General features: G+C 40.1%; 1 protein-coding gene across 5 annotated transcripts in view; it reads left to right on the plus strand.

Moving 5' to 3' along the window:
• pde4d (phosphodiesterase 4D, cAMP-specific) overlaps positions 1 to 16,313 on the plus strand; it is a 189,816-nt gene that overhangs the window by 139,618 nt on the left and 33,885 nt on the right. The window lies entirely within an intron of this gene.

Raw genomic sequence — 16,313 nt, forward strand, 5'->3', positions numbered from 1 at the left:
TAAATATGATACTAATATTACTCGTATTTTCTTCTATTCTTTCTTACCGTATATAGTATTGAAAGATGCAATTTATGTACCTAGTTGATCCATTAGAATTTAAGGATTCAATTTTACAGATTAGTACAGAAATAATAACACATAGGCTAAGTTGTTTATTTTTTCACATCAGCACTATATTTTGATTAGTGTATTAAACAAAAGCCTGTGTATCTGGCTCCACACCTCAACCTTCATAAACGAATCACGTCACAGGCTTTGTTGTGAATGGAGAATATTGTCCTTCTAAAGCTGCCGTACATCTGACAGTTCACTGTCTGACACGGGAAACACTTGTGGACATAGTTTACAGCTGTTCTGATTATTAGCACTGACACTGTCAAAACCAAGAGTTTGAATTTTCCCACTCTCACCTCACCTGTGATGAAAGCAGCCATGGCATCGAGTTTTATCTGATCACAGGCAAAGAGGGAGGATGCTGCATTCAAGACGGAAATACGGGACAAACTCCATCCCATATTGATTTAAAACATGGATACGCTATTTTAATCCTCAAATACGGAACCATAGGCTGTATACACGGACAGGCTCTACCTAAGTCACCTGACGCGATGAATCGTACGTTTTTGTTTTTGTTTTTTTAACTGACAACCCTAGTTTAAATATGTCACTATAGCACATTTCTCTCTCTGCCTTTTTTTTAGGTGAGGTATAAAGGACATCAAGTTTCATTCTGTCAGCCCCTCCCCCCTTCTCCTTCTCTCTTCCTCTCTCTCAGTGGCCTCAGGGGTGGCTTCCTCAGACATACCACATTCTGTCAGTTAGCTAAGAAGGCACAAGGCATTGTTATCTCATGTCTTTCTTTCTTTCTTTCTTTCTTTCTTTCTTTCTTTCTTTCTTTCTTTCTTTCTTTCTTTCTTTCTTTCTTTCTTTCTTTCTTTCTTTCTTTCTTTCTCCCACTGCACATTGTCATTGATTCGAGCCGTGCTGGGTCAGTCACAGCCAAACTTTAGATTACTTTCTATTACTTTGTTGGTACTGGCAGAGATTTTAAAATGGGCTTTTTGAAGACAGCAGAGACCTGCTGTCAGTTTTGAAAAGACAAAGTCATCACTCATTGTTTTCCCTCAGGACCACCACCACTTTGTATGCATGCCTTTGTGTGTGTGTGTGTGTGTGTGTGTGTGTGTGTGTGTGTGTGTGTGTGTGTGTGTGTGTGTGTGTGAGTGTGTGAGAGAGTGTGTGTTATACAGTGCTACTGCTCACCTACAGCATCAATCTTTGCCAGACCGCTGTGCAGCGTGATGCTGATATACTCACCCTTATTAAGGGTGCTTCCCACTCGCTCTCCCTGAGATTGGCCACACAGTGTAACACTCCCTACTTCTTAACACGTTTTGCTGTGTGTGTATGTGTATGTGTGTGTGTTGCAAATGGCAGAGGACTTGTGAGTAGAAGAAAAGGCATTTTGAGTTGACAGCATGCTCCATTTCACCCCCTCCAGAGACACCATCACCTCATTCAATTTCAGTGTAATTTTATACCTGATTGATAACCACTCAGCTTGTAAACAGAATACTTTACACTTTTCAAAGGCCACAGTGCAAACCACTGCCTCCTAAATACCCTGTAACATTTCTATTTTTGATTTTAACTGAGCTCATAAAAGCTATAATATTGCAGCTTTCAGGTATAACTATAGTGAGATGATGATATGGTACAGCTTTGTCTAAAACTCAACTGGTTTTATTGGTTTGGACATTTCTGGATATGGTCCTCCTAAAGTTGTGTCATAATTATGTTTGGATTTAAAATGGATAATACATCAACAACATTAATCAGTTCCTGTCTAACTTTCTTAGAACAGAATGATGAACTGAGAGGTGGAACTTTGACATTACAAATACATTACACTTATTTGGCCCCATGTTAATATAAAAGTTAGTGCAGCTCAACAGAAAAACAAAATAATTAAAAACCTGACTAATTACTATGTGTCCTGAGAAAATCCTGTTCTCACTTGCTGTTTTAGTTGTGCAATCAGTCAAACAGCTGTGTGTGGTGTGACAGCCACAGATCTAGTATGACTAACAAAGCTACTTTGTGCGGTGAGAAACAGATCGTGTGACGCACGACCTTTTAGAAAGGGATACCTTATTACTACGCGTATGTTTTTATAGTTTCACTTTCAGTTATTACTAAAAGCTGGTCAACAGTTTGTGTCACCATTAACTTGAATCTGTTGTCACTCCAGCTCTTCTTTGAGGCAGTGCAGTGTTAAATTGATAAGGAGGTTTCATGAAGCATGACAAACATGTTCTCACTGTCGTAATCTGCATAAAGGGACTGCTATTATTCACCAAGACGCCAGTCTTTCACCTTCTCTCTGTTAGAGGAATTTCAACTGTTCAACCCTCTTTTGAATCGCTAAATGATCATCTCATTATTTCACATCTATATCGCAGGACATCTTGCAGTTAGTGTGTGTTTGTCTCCAAAAGCTCTCACACTGAGTCACTCAGTACTGGCAGTGTTGAAGCTGTTGGTATCCAAGCTGGGGCTGTTCTCTGATTACCAGTCTTCCATTTGCTTCATCATCCAATATCTCTTTCACACATTGCTGCCTTTGGTTTTCTTATGTTAATCTGCCGCTTATTTACACCTGATTGTCGTGCTTCTCCCTCTTACTTTCCCAAATGTGTAATACACAGGAATGCCTCTTGCCTTTTTGAACAGACATCTAGTGAGAATTGTCATTACTCATGACAGCATCTCAAAGCCAAAAACACACTTTCAGACTTTGGCAGACAACAATGGGCCAAACAGTTTAGATCTATTAGCATCGTTAAAATCATTTACCATATCAATTGGTTTGGCCCACTCAGACAAATAAATGAGTCAACCTTGGTGTGTATTTGTCTGTTTATGGAGCTGATAATGCAGTGCTTTCAGCATTTTAAAATTGAGTTAATAAAAACATAATAAAAATTATGTATCTCATTTGCAATGATGTTTGGCTCGTAATGAGGAAAAATCTTTTTGACTTTAGTCAGGCATGTCATGCTTTCAACTGTTTACTGCAACGGGAGCAATTTTAACAGCTCAGGACCAAATATGTTTATGAGAGATGAGGATTAACAAAAACAGAGCAAAGGAGCAGAGAAAAAATGATGCGCAATGTCACAGTAATGCCACTGTCTTCAACATGGTGTGGATGTATAACACCATAGTTACATTATTTGCTCACTGGAGTACATATGAAATGTATGCACAGGCCACAGTTCCTCACAAAAGCCTTGAGGCAGTTTCTTCATCACAATCATTTTGAATATCCATTTCATTTCAGTTGTATTCATTTCAGACTCTGCTGTCTCTCGCCACTGTCCACAGAGCAGCTGCTAGATAGGGGCATTCACTCTTGTGTTCATCTCTGGGACAGAGGCAAGGAGATGGACAGATCAATAAGAATACAGCGTGGCAGCCAGACATATTGAAGGCGGGAATAGCTGCAGGTGCTTTTGTGAGCTCAGCATAAATCAAAAATAGAAATGTTACAAGCTAAAGCTGGGCTTATGGGAGGTGGGATTGCCTTTGCTACGGCAGACAGTATGCCGATTTTGTGTTACAGGTGGGACTGTTGTGATTTTATCTTTTGTATTATTATTGATTATAAATGAGTAACTAAAATAGTAGTACTAAATGATTAAATGATTCTTTGCTTTTGGTTTTGGACCTCTTGTTCTGATGGCTAGACAACACATGCAATCTGAAGATGGTCCTTTGGCCTCACAGAAACTATGATAGACGTTTTGAACTATGTTATGACATTATTTCCAGAGAACAGACAAACATAATTGACAGGCAGATCCATAATCAAGATCCTTTCAACTATTGTTTATATAATTGTTGATAGAAACAGGGATCACATTTTGTCTCCAATTTTCCTGGCATTCAAATGTCACTGCTGAATCAGTGGCAAAACACAAAGACATTAGGAAATATCATTACTCAGTCTTTGGTGAGACGGAGTACCGTTATGCAGCCGCGCACGTCACTATTTGACCCAAACAAAACCTGCGGTTAGCCAACAGATGTTATCATGCCCAGGCCCTTTCCTGCAGGAACAAAGGAGAGCAGTTCGTTATATTCTGCCCCCACAGCTTAAAAACAAACAGTTGTAATGAAACAAAAAGATGTGGAGATTGGTGTTTCAAGGAAAACAGCGTAGAGGCCTAACCCTGGGGTTTTTGTTAAGATACACTAAGACTGAAGGGTGCGTCAGTGCTCCATCTTAGCGTGTGTGTGTGTGTGTATTTGGCAATGGGGAATCATCTAGCTTTGATTTTCTTGGCTGCTGCTTTTGTGAGGGTGCAATTTAATGAATAAGCTCTTTTAAGATTTTGATTTGATTTGATTATGTAAGCTGTTTTTAGTTCAGCCACCTCCCTTGTGGTCTGAGTTCCAAGCATAAGGCACGGGACATGGAAATTACCTTGTATTAGCAGGAAAGTGTAATGATGATGACGTTCATCTCAGAAGGGAATCGCTCGTGACGATGATGGTGATTAGGATTGCCATGATGACGACAGTGTTTATGAGGAGGCATACAAACAGATTAGAAAGGCTTAGGCTCAGAGAGGGTGTCCCCTCACGCGCGCACACAAGCACACACATGCTTACTCACATACCTGGCTGGATTTATGAATATTATAGACTTATACTGTATTACAATACCAGCTAATGCTTGTAAGGGTACCTGTGAAGGTAAAAGAAGGTCAGTGACGTGCCATGATGTTTTTTAAATAGTTTTTTTTGCTGAAGACAATGTTGTGGTATAGAGTTAAGTCATGTTCCGACTAAATCTTTCTAGTGCAACACGAACATCTGAGTTTTCTTTAATAATTGTTTTCTTCTACCTCTCTTTTGTTCAGCATTACTGCTGCATTTTGTCAGACTTACTTTTCAAACTCACTCAATACATCCAAGCTCCTTTTATGAGCAGTGTTTAGTCTGCACATTTCACCTTGTTCTGTATTTATGTATGAACTGGCATCTCGTGAATGCAACTGTGCAGTGCTTCCTTTGAGGAAATACAGTCCCACTTGCACAACCTGAATTGTTATGCTTCTCATCCATCCGGTAAGACAGACTCTCACATGCAGACCTTGCAATAACAATAACACACTCGCGACAAGACAGGAATTAACACAGACAGAGACAGTGTATTTGTGACAGCGCTGAATATACACTTTTATTTGGGACATACTACCAATACTCGCCCCCTTTTCACATTCATGCCACCAAAAGCCTGTTTCTTGTCCTACCAAAGGGTTGATATCTGGGTCACAATACTGTAGTTTGTAGTCATAGTTACATGCAGTGCATGTAGGGAACCCATGCAGCACAATAGAAAGTGTAGATTTATTCTCCTGATGCTCAGTTCAGACCCAGGCATCCACATCCTCAGATCAGATGATTTACTCTTTAGTTGTTCCATTTTGATCATGTCCTTAATGGCCCTACTTTATCATCTTTCTCTTCACTGAAATAGAAAACACTGCTCCAAAGTGCTCCTCTGCATATCCCCCCTCCACTGTTTTATTGGTGCTCTGTATTTGCGTATTTGTAGCTCTTCCACAGGCCTGAGTTCGCCATTTCTTTTACACCTCTTACCTTGTTCTTTGTCTTGATTTTTCTTTTTACCTGATATTTTAATTTTTCATAATTCACATTTGGAGAATGTTAGTTGTCCTTTTTTTTATGACTGTCTTGGATATTATTATACTTGAGTTACACGAGTGTCTTGTAAGCCTATGTGGGCTGCGCGCCTTGTTGTGCAAGACACTATAATAGAATTATTATTATAAGTGTGTTGGTGACAATATCTAGACATTGTAGTCCAGCTAAATCTCAGGATTGTAAATATTTTGGAGATGATGGATCAACACATGACAACAAACATATGAAAATATTTTAACCTTATGGCACTTAGCCAGGCATGTCCAAACTATACCATGAAGGGCCGTGTGGCTGGCTGCAGGTTTTTGTTCCAACCAAGCAGCAAGCACTCCAGACTTGACTCATTTAATCAACTGATCTCAGCTGATCAGTCTTCAGACAGTTGATCGGTCAGACTGTGTGCTCTTGATTGGTTGGAAAGAAAACCTGCAGCCACACGGCCCTTTGTGGAATAGTGGACATGTCTGCTCTTAGCTGTTCAGACATTTACTATCAATATGTCACATGCACTTTCACATTAAACTTGACAACAGACTGTAAAATTGAGGATGGTGATTGGCTAACCTTGTCACAACAAAACTGCACGGACAAAAAATCAGGACACCTAAGACAGATAAGCTTTCAAGTTCAATGTGTAGGCTGCAAATGTTGACACAAAGGGTTAACAGATTCTTCAAACTCCTTACTGCTGTCTGGACATTGAAAATATTTGCTCAAATGGGGAGACGTACTTGAGAAACTGCATATGAGGACATACCGTAGTATTATTAAGACGACACTAGTGTTCCTTCTGTATGATTTGCGGAACAGCTTAAGATGGATTACCTGGACTGTGGTCAGGGCACCCTTGGTGCTCACTGGGAGGGTATCCCACACACACACACACACACACACACACTTCTTCAGCTCTCACATAGTCTCAAGTCTCACCAGTGTAGTGATGTCATCAGAGTTTTAATGAGGGATTACGCTGACATCACTGGGAGTGCTGCCAAGTTAAACCTATTAGCTCCACCATGTGCTTGGGGTGCACTACAGCTAGAAATGTGTTTGATCATGTGTAAAATATAAGAGCCTATAGTGAAAGTTGTGCAGTCCATGTGCACCCTTTCCCAGTCATCATGCATCCTTTGATTTCTCCATTAATGAGTCAGTCCAAAAGCATTCTCCATTTGTCAGCCAAGACAATGCCTTTGACTTCTACAACTGAGTGTCTACTGTGTGGTGTTGAGTTAACAGCAGATTGTCAAAGAGCTTAACAGGAGAAGCAGCTAATGATTATACGCTTGGATACGTGTCCATTTGTTTAATGTTAGAGTTTTGTTGTGCTGATCTGTGCCTTATTTGGCACAACATATATTATTTACAGAATCCCCTTTGAGATTAATGGCTAACACTGTGATCACATTTGGCTTCGACAAGCACAGGCTACTTGGCTATCTTTTTTTTTTTCAGATTATGAACCCCAAACCATATAGCATCAGCCTGGATTGCAAACAGTGGCTTTTGTTGTTTGAGCCACTGGTCTGGTGACTTTGTGTTTGTGCTGCAGCTAACTGTTTGTGACAGTACTGTATGTGGGATATCAAGGACTACCGGAGACAGCACTTACACTTTATTGCTTTTCATTGGGGTATATTAAATTGGTTTAAAAATGATTTTGTTTGTTGAGATACTTGAGACGTATACTCTAACCCCATTGAGAATGAACAAAGAAATATTTTTATCTTTCTTTTTACAGATGTTTGTGCATATTTTGTTAAAAAAAAAACATTGGGAATGGAAGAAATAATTAGTCATTTTATTGATAAATTATTATATTATTCAAAAAGTATTATGATATTTGGAAATGAATAAATGACAAAAAATAATACTCCTTGGCTTCAGCCCACTTTAATACTGGGGGCTGTTTTGCCAGGTGAGAGTTGTCTGAGGACTGGTTTCTTTATGCTGGTCTCAAAAGATGGCCCTCATATTCACACTATCCAGCATCACTGCAGCTTTACAGTAACGCATCACGGCACGCTCATGTTTTCAGCAGCAAGATGACACCCACTCTTACAGTACACACATGCACAGCACAAGTAGGATAGTTGATGGGCTTGAGCTTTCTGTTCTCCTTTGTGCTCTGGTGAGTATCTGAGGTAAACAATGGTTCATCCAGCTTAAATCCACTTTCCAGTCTGTGAGTCAGCTAGATATATAAATAGAGCACAGGTATGTCATGCATGACTGCTGTGAAATATGAAGTGGCTGCTATGAATAGTTAATTTCTTGGCATGAGCCACAGTCACAGCTTGTTCATGTAGCCTCTATCACCACACTCCATCTCTGCAGCTTTGACCCTCTTAAAGCCTGCTGTCATTTTCATTTTCTCTTTGCACAATCGGACGTCGTGTCCTCAGCAGCTACGTGGTGATTGGTTGTCAGGACCTACCTGTCCTTTTTGAATTCTGCCAGATCACCATGGCAACCACATCATAAACATGAATCCAGCAAAGGACTGTGAAGGCAGGCAGGAAGTGAGGCAAAGGAATTGCTCCTTGACACAGCTGTTTTCAAGCAACATGACAGGCTGAGAGCCGGCTCACTTATGCCAATACATACATCTTAATTTCCGATCTATTTTCCATTCCTAATTATAATACATTTGCTGATTTATAAACTTGAAAACAAACATCCAATCATTTTAATCACATTCAATTTTCTTGCAACTGCATTGGAGGGTGCAGTTGCCATGGCACTGTGCTTCAACAACAGCTTAAAGGGATAGTTCAACATTTTGGCAAATTGGCCCATTGCCATAATCGCTATAGTCATAGCAGTAGGTTCGTTACCTTTATTTGTCGGTGTAAGCGATTTTTAGAACGGCAGAGCGAAGCAGCAGGCTGCTCAGAGCTACGCTATGGAGGCTAATGGAATTTCTTGGTTTCCCTCATCAAACTCATCAAATACACAATCCAACAACTCCAAAACGCTGTCGTGGACAAGTTGTGACCTGCACATTCACCACGCTATGAGATAATAACGGAACGTTACGAGACGGAGCTATTTCAGAGGTAAATTCATGCAAAACCGCTGATGCACGTTGCGTTCAGGGACAGTTTTTCAGCAAGCAGACTCTGTATTTACCCTGTATTTACCTTGAAAACGGCTCCGTTTCGTAACGTTCCGTTATTATCTCATAGCGTGGTGAATGTGCAGGTCACAACTTGTCCACGACAGCATTTTGGAGTTGTTGGATTGTGTATTTGATGAGTTTGATGAGGGAAACCAAGAAATTCCCTTAGCCTCCATAGCGTAGCTCTGAGCAGCCTGCTGCTTCGCTCCGCCGTTCTAAAAATAGCTTACACCGACAAATAAAGGTAACGAACCTACTGCTATGACTATAGCGATTATGGCAATGGGCCAATTTGCCAAAATGTTGAACTATCCCTTTAAAGCCCCAGTTATTTTTTTGTGGTACACTTTATATTTATCATGCTGTATCACAACGCTGCCTGTTGTACACGATTCAATTCAAATCAGTTGATAGCTGGGGGACCACCACCCCCCCCTCTTTGTTTGTCTCTGGACAAAGACTGGCAACAGATGCACAGCTGAATTAGCCTCCATTGTTCCTCCTGAAACTTTTAACTCCTCACAGTCTACACACAGTATCTGTGTGGAGGTATATTGCAAGAAAAAAACACTCAAAGCTGTTGCATGTACATCATCTTCTTAAGTAGGATTATCTTAATCAGTTTATCTGTCTCTCGATCCTAACTGCTGCCCTTTTGTCATTACGCTAAAGAAACCTCACAGTATGTGTAGAAGTGCAGCAGAGAACAGTAATTCTTCTGTGAACCGAAGTACCAGTGAGGCAAAGCTCAATCTCTAATGTGCTGTGGAAGCAAAGCTCAAATGACAACACAGGAGCTAGTAAGTAATAAAGCATGGTACTGAATCTCAATGTGTCTTGGTAATGACAAAAATGTGTCTGTAGTTGACAACTGAAAGCTGGCATTAAATTCCTGGTCAGACTTGTGTTGTAGATTTACTTATTGATCAAATTAGTGATTACACTGATTTGGTTCTACATTCTGAACATAAAAACTTAGAGTTATATTACAACTAAACAAATGCATACCTTGGCCAAGAAACTGTATTTAAATTGCATCACTACTGGATCAGAACTAACAATGGAAAATTTAGGGGGGAAAAAAGTGATACTAGCATCTAATTTTTCACCCCTCCCGCTGCTTTGTCTTTCACGTGTCATCTTTAACTGACTGAACTTGCTGTTCATCTGTCTCTCATGTGTCTTCACTGCAAATTACCCAACGTCCCCGTTTCCACCCCCTACCCCGACCCATGTGTCCCAGTCCCAGTCTGTCAGGCCACTTTGTCCCTAAGCCCATAACAAGGTTTCTGACACTCCATAAAGCCCTCCCTCCCCGTCTTTTTGGCTCACTGCCAGTCACTTAGTAATTTATGCACTTTTGTACTTAACCTATGGAGTCTGGATCCCTGTCTGCTCATTTCAATATTAGTGTCATTTTCTGTCAGGTAAAATACAGTTAAGTGTGTGGAAGAATGTGTTACTTTTCATGCATAGTTCATTTTTATGAATTATTAGCTATTGTTTTCTAACTGCTGTTTTTTTCAAGGTGTCACTGAAAAAAAAGAACTGTATTAACCACACCTAGTATTTGTTTTGACTGAAAGGTTATGTAACTTGCATGTAGAAGTTTCAGTATTCAAATAGCCTACAGTGGTTCTGGTTTTATGGCTTTGTACTTCAGGGACATTGAATGATGACAGTCGCATCATCACCTGGCACTCAGTCACAGCTCATTGAAGGCGACTGACGGCGCGTGGCCGGCTCGGCACCCAGGCAGACATATGCTTGTGTTACAGGTTGTAAGGTTGTGTGTGTAGGTCTGCGTTACATTGTCATATTGATCCATGTGCGTTTCATCTGCCTGTGCATGTTGCGGTGTTTGTGCCTATAATCAACACTGTGTGTGTGTGTGTGGGTGGGTGGCTGTGGGTGGTTGTGTTGGTGTGCTGATGTGGTGATGCTCAGATGTTCAGTACGAGTGCAGAAGCCATGTTGTGTCTGTCGCTGCATCTGTGACTTTGACAGGCTCCCTGTCCACCCAGGAGCTGTTGTCACATGCTGGCTGCTTCTGTCAGAGCTGAGCAGAAGCCGTAACTCCACAGAGATTCACAACTCGGCCGGCGTGTTTGAGATGCTGCTGGTAGTTGTGCTCAGGTGCATGTGGTTTCCCTGTAGGGAACACTGCACCCTGCTGGCAACAGGACACCATTTAGATTTAGATTTAGCAGTTACAGTGATTTAGATTTTATCTTGATATTGGTCAAGTGAAAATGACAGAGCATGATAATAATACATGATAGTCATCTCATTTCATCTTCAAAGACCATAGATATTCACACTGAGTTAGTGTTGTTTCACTTGCAGCTCTTAATATTGTGAGACAGTTGTACTGTATGCTTCATTTTCAGAAGTTAATGTTGTACTCATATCTGCTTCTGCTACTGGTTTAAGTCTGACTTATATGTCTCATACTGCAAATTACATTGCTGGCCTTAGAGTCTTTATTGTGGTGCTATGCTCCCCCTAGTGGAGGACATCAGCTAACACCAAGGTTGACATGTGAGATGTAAAGGGCCCTAGAACCATTTAAATGTCATTTAAATGGAACTTGATAATACAGTAATATAACATGTAATGACAGCTATCTTCATGGCCTTTGTTTTAGTATTTAGTTGTTGTTGTTCTTTGTTTTCTTTTTTGTTATGGGGGGTGCTCCTTAGCAGCTTGTTTGACATACAAATTATGTATTAAAGTATGTATTCTCGCTACATGAAGCAAATTCTCATTCTTCAAGGCTTAATGCTTTTACCGTTACCTGTTGCCCAATTGTGAGAGTATATTTGGGAAACCAGTATGTTTTAAACTCATGTCAGAATAGAGTGAGGACTTGTACTTATGCTACACTAACACTTGAATTACATAACTTAACAATGCAATAGATACCACGCACATAAACACCTTGCATTGCTTTTCATCTGAGGTGAAATTACCCTTCCCCACTGAACATCTCTTGCTCTGCTAAGAATAGGCCTGAAGATAAATTCAGTACAAAATAAATCAGTTTTCACTGGCCAGTATAATTGAACTGGGGTACTAGCACAACATTACCCAGCAGTGTACAGAGGATAACAACTTCAGCACTAATTGCAGTGGCGCCAACTTTATTGCTGTGATGTGCTACCTCACCCTCATCATCACGCCAGTCCAATTCCAATTCATCATACAGCTTTAACTGGAATAGATTGAGACAATACATCTGACATGATTATGTAACTTTGCAGCAAGTCTACAATGTCACAGCTCTCGTGGCTGTCAATACCGACATGTTATCTGGGAGAAAAGATAAATTAGTTTGCTCTACCTCTGCACTTTGCTCCTCCCTCTCCTGCATCTCTCACACACACTCTCTCCATCTCGCTTCATCTTTTCCCATGTTCAAGGCACACCCACGGCGAGCCCTCTCCTCGCACACCTCCCTCCTTCCCACTGTGATAGCATTGTCAGGCTCATCACTCTTATCTGTCCTCTCTCTTTCTGTTACTCCATCTGACCCGACACAAGTGTATGTGTGGTAGTGCTTTAAGAGCATCACCGAGATGAGTTTGCCAGTGAACTCAGATTATCTGTCTCTGGAGAGGATAGCCCGCTACCGCCACGCCTGCTCCAACGGCTCGCCCTATGCCACCAACAAGCCCATCGACATCAAACCTCGTGGCAAGAGAGGGTATGGCTGATTTTTGTGGGAGAGCATGTCAGGGAGTGGGCCTTCACCTAAATTTTTGTTCTCGTACTGTGGATTCCTTGGATTTGTTTTCATTTGGAATGATTTTACATTTTCTGCATTTTTTTACATAGTTAAATAGTCCGTGCTGTTACCGAATGTTTTTGCTAGAGTTGCTCTGTAAAGTTATTGTCCAAATGCTTGCATGTGGTAGCTGAGTAAATTAGTCTAAATGAAGTAAGAGGTTGCAGAAGGAAAATTTGATGACATATGCTAGTCAAGCTTGAAAACTGTTTTTCTAGTTGCTCTTTGTGTGTAAACTGTGATTGTAATGTGCAAATGTGTGTATTAATGTGTTTGTATGACTTGTGCACATAGAGTGTGTGCATGTGTGTGTCCTCTTATCAGAACATTAGTTGATGAATAGTTCCACCTGGACAACACAGAACTGGAGCTGTGTTCATAACAGAGTGTTGTGTAAATGGCCGTTGCTTGGCGGCTTTGCTGTGTTGTTAGAGCACTGCCGAAGCTGTAGTTCTGCTGTTTACTCTGCCTGAAGTGTGTGCAATTGTGTGTATGTGCGCACATGTTTGTGTCTCTCTGTGTGTTCGGAGAGAGGCAGATATTCTGCTTTTACAAAACATTGTTAAGAGCGAGCTAAATGATAAACAGGTTCCATCTAGTCATGGTCTAAAACATCAAGGTGTTCAGGAGGACAGGTCCGTCCACTAACCAGAGTGGAGCGCACACTAATCATCAGAGCACTCTCTGCCCATTAAAGCTCACACAGAAAATGTTAAAACCTTGTTAGTCCTGTTTTTATACAACATTTCTCTCACTAATATGTACTCTGTGACCCCAGACAAAACTGAGATGTGCTGTCATCTGATGTACATCTGTGCCCACTTGACTGTTTTTTGTGTGTCTGGGAGTATGTGTTTGTGGATATACCTACAGTACTGCATGTGTGTCAGTGTGTGTTTGTGCCTCTTTAGTACGTATTTGAATATGAAGCAGTGGTAATGGCTGGTGGCGTTGTAGACATATAGATATAGAGAGAGCCTTGTCAATAATGTGGACCAGCCATCTGTGCTCGCTGCCTGCTCCTAGGTTAAGTGCTATTTATATCAGCAGTTACTTTGTATGTTTATCTGCACCACATGAGCCTGGTTCATGGAAAAAGTTTTTTTTTGTTTGTTTTTTTTACAAAATCAATAATTTTGTCAATTATTATGATCACTTGATATATCCAGTTCATTTTTATGACAAGAATAGTATTTATTTTAACACTAGATGGCAGTGGTGTCCCTCTGAGTTACATCGATCACATCACAACAAACTGTTCTTATTTATGTTTAACACTGTCTGAAAATTGTGTTCTGAAAACAGGCAACATATGTATTTACTTCTTCTGGTGATTATTACTCTCATTCTGTTATTGAATCGGAACTGATCAGACAATAACTGATACATATATCATCAACACAATAAGGAATATTGTCATGTGCTATGCATATGCAGCTATACAGTGCCACATTTTATATGACTGCACTTGATTGTTCTTTGTTAGGAAATCTGTAACATCAATATGAGACCTGATGTCCTTACTTCCCTTACTTTCCCTTACTTATTGTATGAAATCTGTACATTATATCCCTTTGACCTTGTTGTGTTGGGTTGTTGTTTGTTGCTAAATGACTTGTATTAATCAGAAAATGTAAGTTTTTATATAAACTGTTGTTTCCTTAATTGCATACATATTGTATATTGTTGAGTTTTTATTTTATGTTGAATTTATAGTTTGTTTTGGACTTGGAGGCAAATTCAGCTAATGGTGATCAGTTGGTTCATTACGTCTTTGTGTCGTACACCACTGTTTCCAGTGGATGGCAGTGTTGCAGTTAAATTCTCATTTTATCAGAGTATGTGTTTATATGAATGGATTAATGCACTGGAGCTGCATTCTATTTTACAACAGCTGACAGCGAGACTGTCATCACATCAGTTGTATATTGGTTAGGTGATTACTTACTGTCTTTATAATGACATCATTTGTCTAAACGTGTTGATTTCTTAAATACAGTAGCAGACCTAACATTGGGTTGAGAATGTTTGCAAACTTCTCTCCATGTTATGTTGGTTCCCCAGTTTTTTTTCTTTCTTTGACCACATGGATATGCAAACCGTGGATAATAGGATTTGTTTCACCACTTTGACCGAGCTTCTGCCATGAAAGCATTTGATACGCCTATTCAAGTTGCCATATCTCACTTTTTAGCACTCAACACAACACAACACAATTTTAGCTGTTTTACGTATAGCAGCATAAAAGATAAAAACATACAAGCCATCCAGCCTGCAAGTGCGAAATCAGCTGCGCTGTCCAAGAGATCAGTTAGGGGTGGAGGGCTTCAGAAGAGTCTTTCATTTGTGTCCATTCTTGATCTGGCATGAAATTTGAAACTGATGGACACATGGTGATATGGAAGGAAGTCGACCTTTAAATCAATTCACACAGTCTGTTTTTAACAACTTGCATCTTCAGAGTAGTAATGCAGGGCCTGGTAAATGTGCACATTATTTTTTTTTATGCTCTTTGGAGTGCATGTCTTTGTGTGCAGCCTCATCTGCATGTGCAGGAAATTATCATATCATCTCTGTTTTGCTTTTTCTGCTGCTCCTCCTCGTTCCCTTGTGACGTAAAAGCAGAGATATACTGTATAATCAGTCTATGGTTGTAATGAGCAATTTACTCATGAGGCCTAGAGGTGGGTGCATTTTATTCTGCTGCTTTCTATCTCTTTGACCCATTCAAAAGACTAAAAAGAACAAAAGACCAGTGTACTCTGACTGATGTAAACCTCGTACGTCTGTGGCCAGTTGCATTATCAATGGCATGTAACTATTTTCCCTGCTTTCAAAATAATGAGGCAGCGTGTGTGTGTGTAGCAGCCTACGTGTGTATAATGCTCTTGATCTCAAGTTTGGAGCAACAGCTGTGGACCAAGCTCATATTGTGTCCTTTTTAGTATCAAATGTTGTGTTTTCACTGGCACATAAGATTTAGAAATATTCTAATGAAAGATGATGCAAGAAATTAGCTTCTGCAATGACACTATTGTGTGGTAATACATGCTCAAGCATGCATATGGATAGTAACAATCAGGCTAAAATGGTACATGGCATATGATGTCCTCTATGTCACCAAACCTGTTTTATTGTTCATTATCTATTGTTCTATGTGTTCTATTGTCCTCATACCCTTTTTTACTTGTCTTGTCTGTTTTTCTACTTTTACTTATTGTGATCCTCCAGCCTATGAGATACAGATATGACTAATATGCATATTAGAGGTAGAATGATTAATTGGTTTGACCAATTATTGACTTTAAAAATCCACTATTGGTCTACCATAATACAATCAGTCATTCAAAGACGGAAAGCTTGCCTGACTTTGCTCATGTGTAATGGACAGCTAGTACAACTATCTGCCTGTTTAAGTGCTATGATGACGTCTGGCCTCCACAGACTCCACACCTTTTGCACAGATAGGACCACACTGGTGATTCCATTTCATAGCCAGAAAGGCTGTGCTGGTGTTTTTTATGTGAAAGCACATACAAATCAAATAACCCATGGTGTCTTGGGATAATAAGATAAACAGAACCATTCTGTCTAGGTGGATGCAGTAATAATAAGCCTCCTAAGAGAGTGCTGAAATTAGTTTAGTTGGTCCGCACAATTCACGGC

This window comes from Trachurus japonicus, chromosome 9, assembly GCF_045865225.1.
Source record: "Trachurus japonicus isolate A0001 chromosome 9, Traja_1.0".
Lineage (NCBI taxonomy): Eukaryota > Metazoa > Chordata > Actinopteri > Carangiformes > Carangidae > Trachurus > Trachurus japonicus.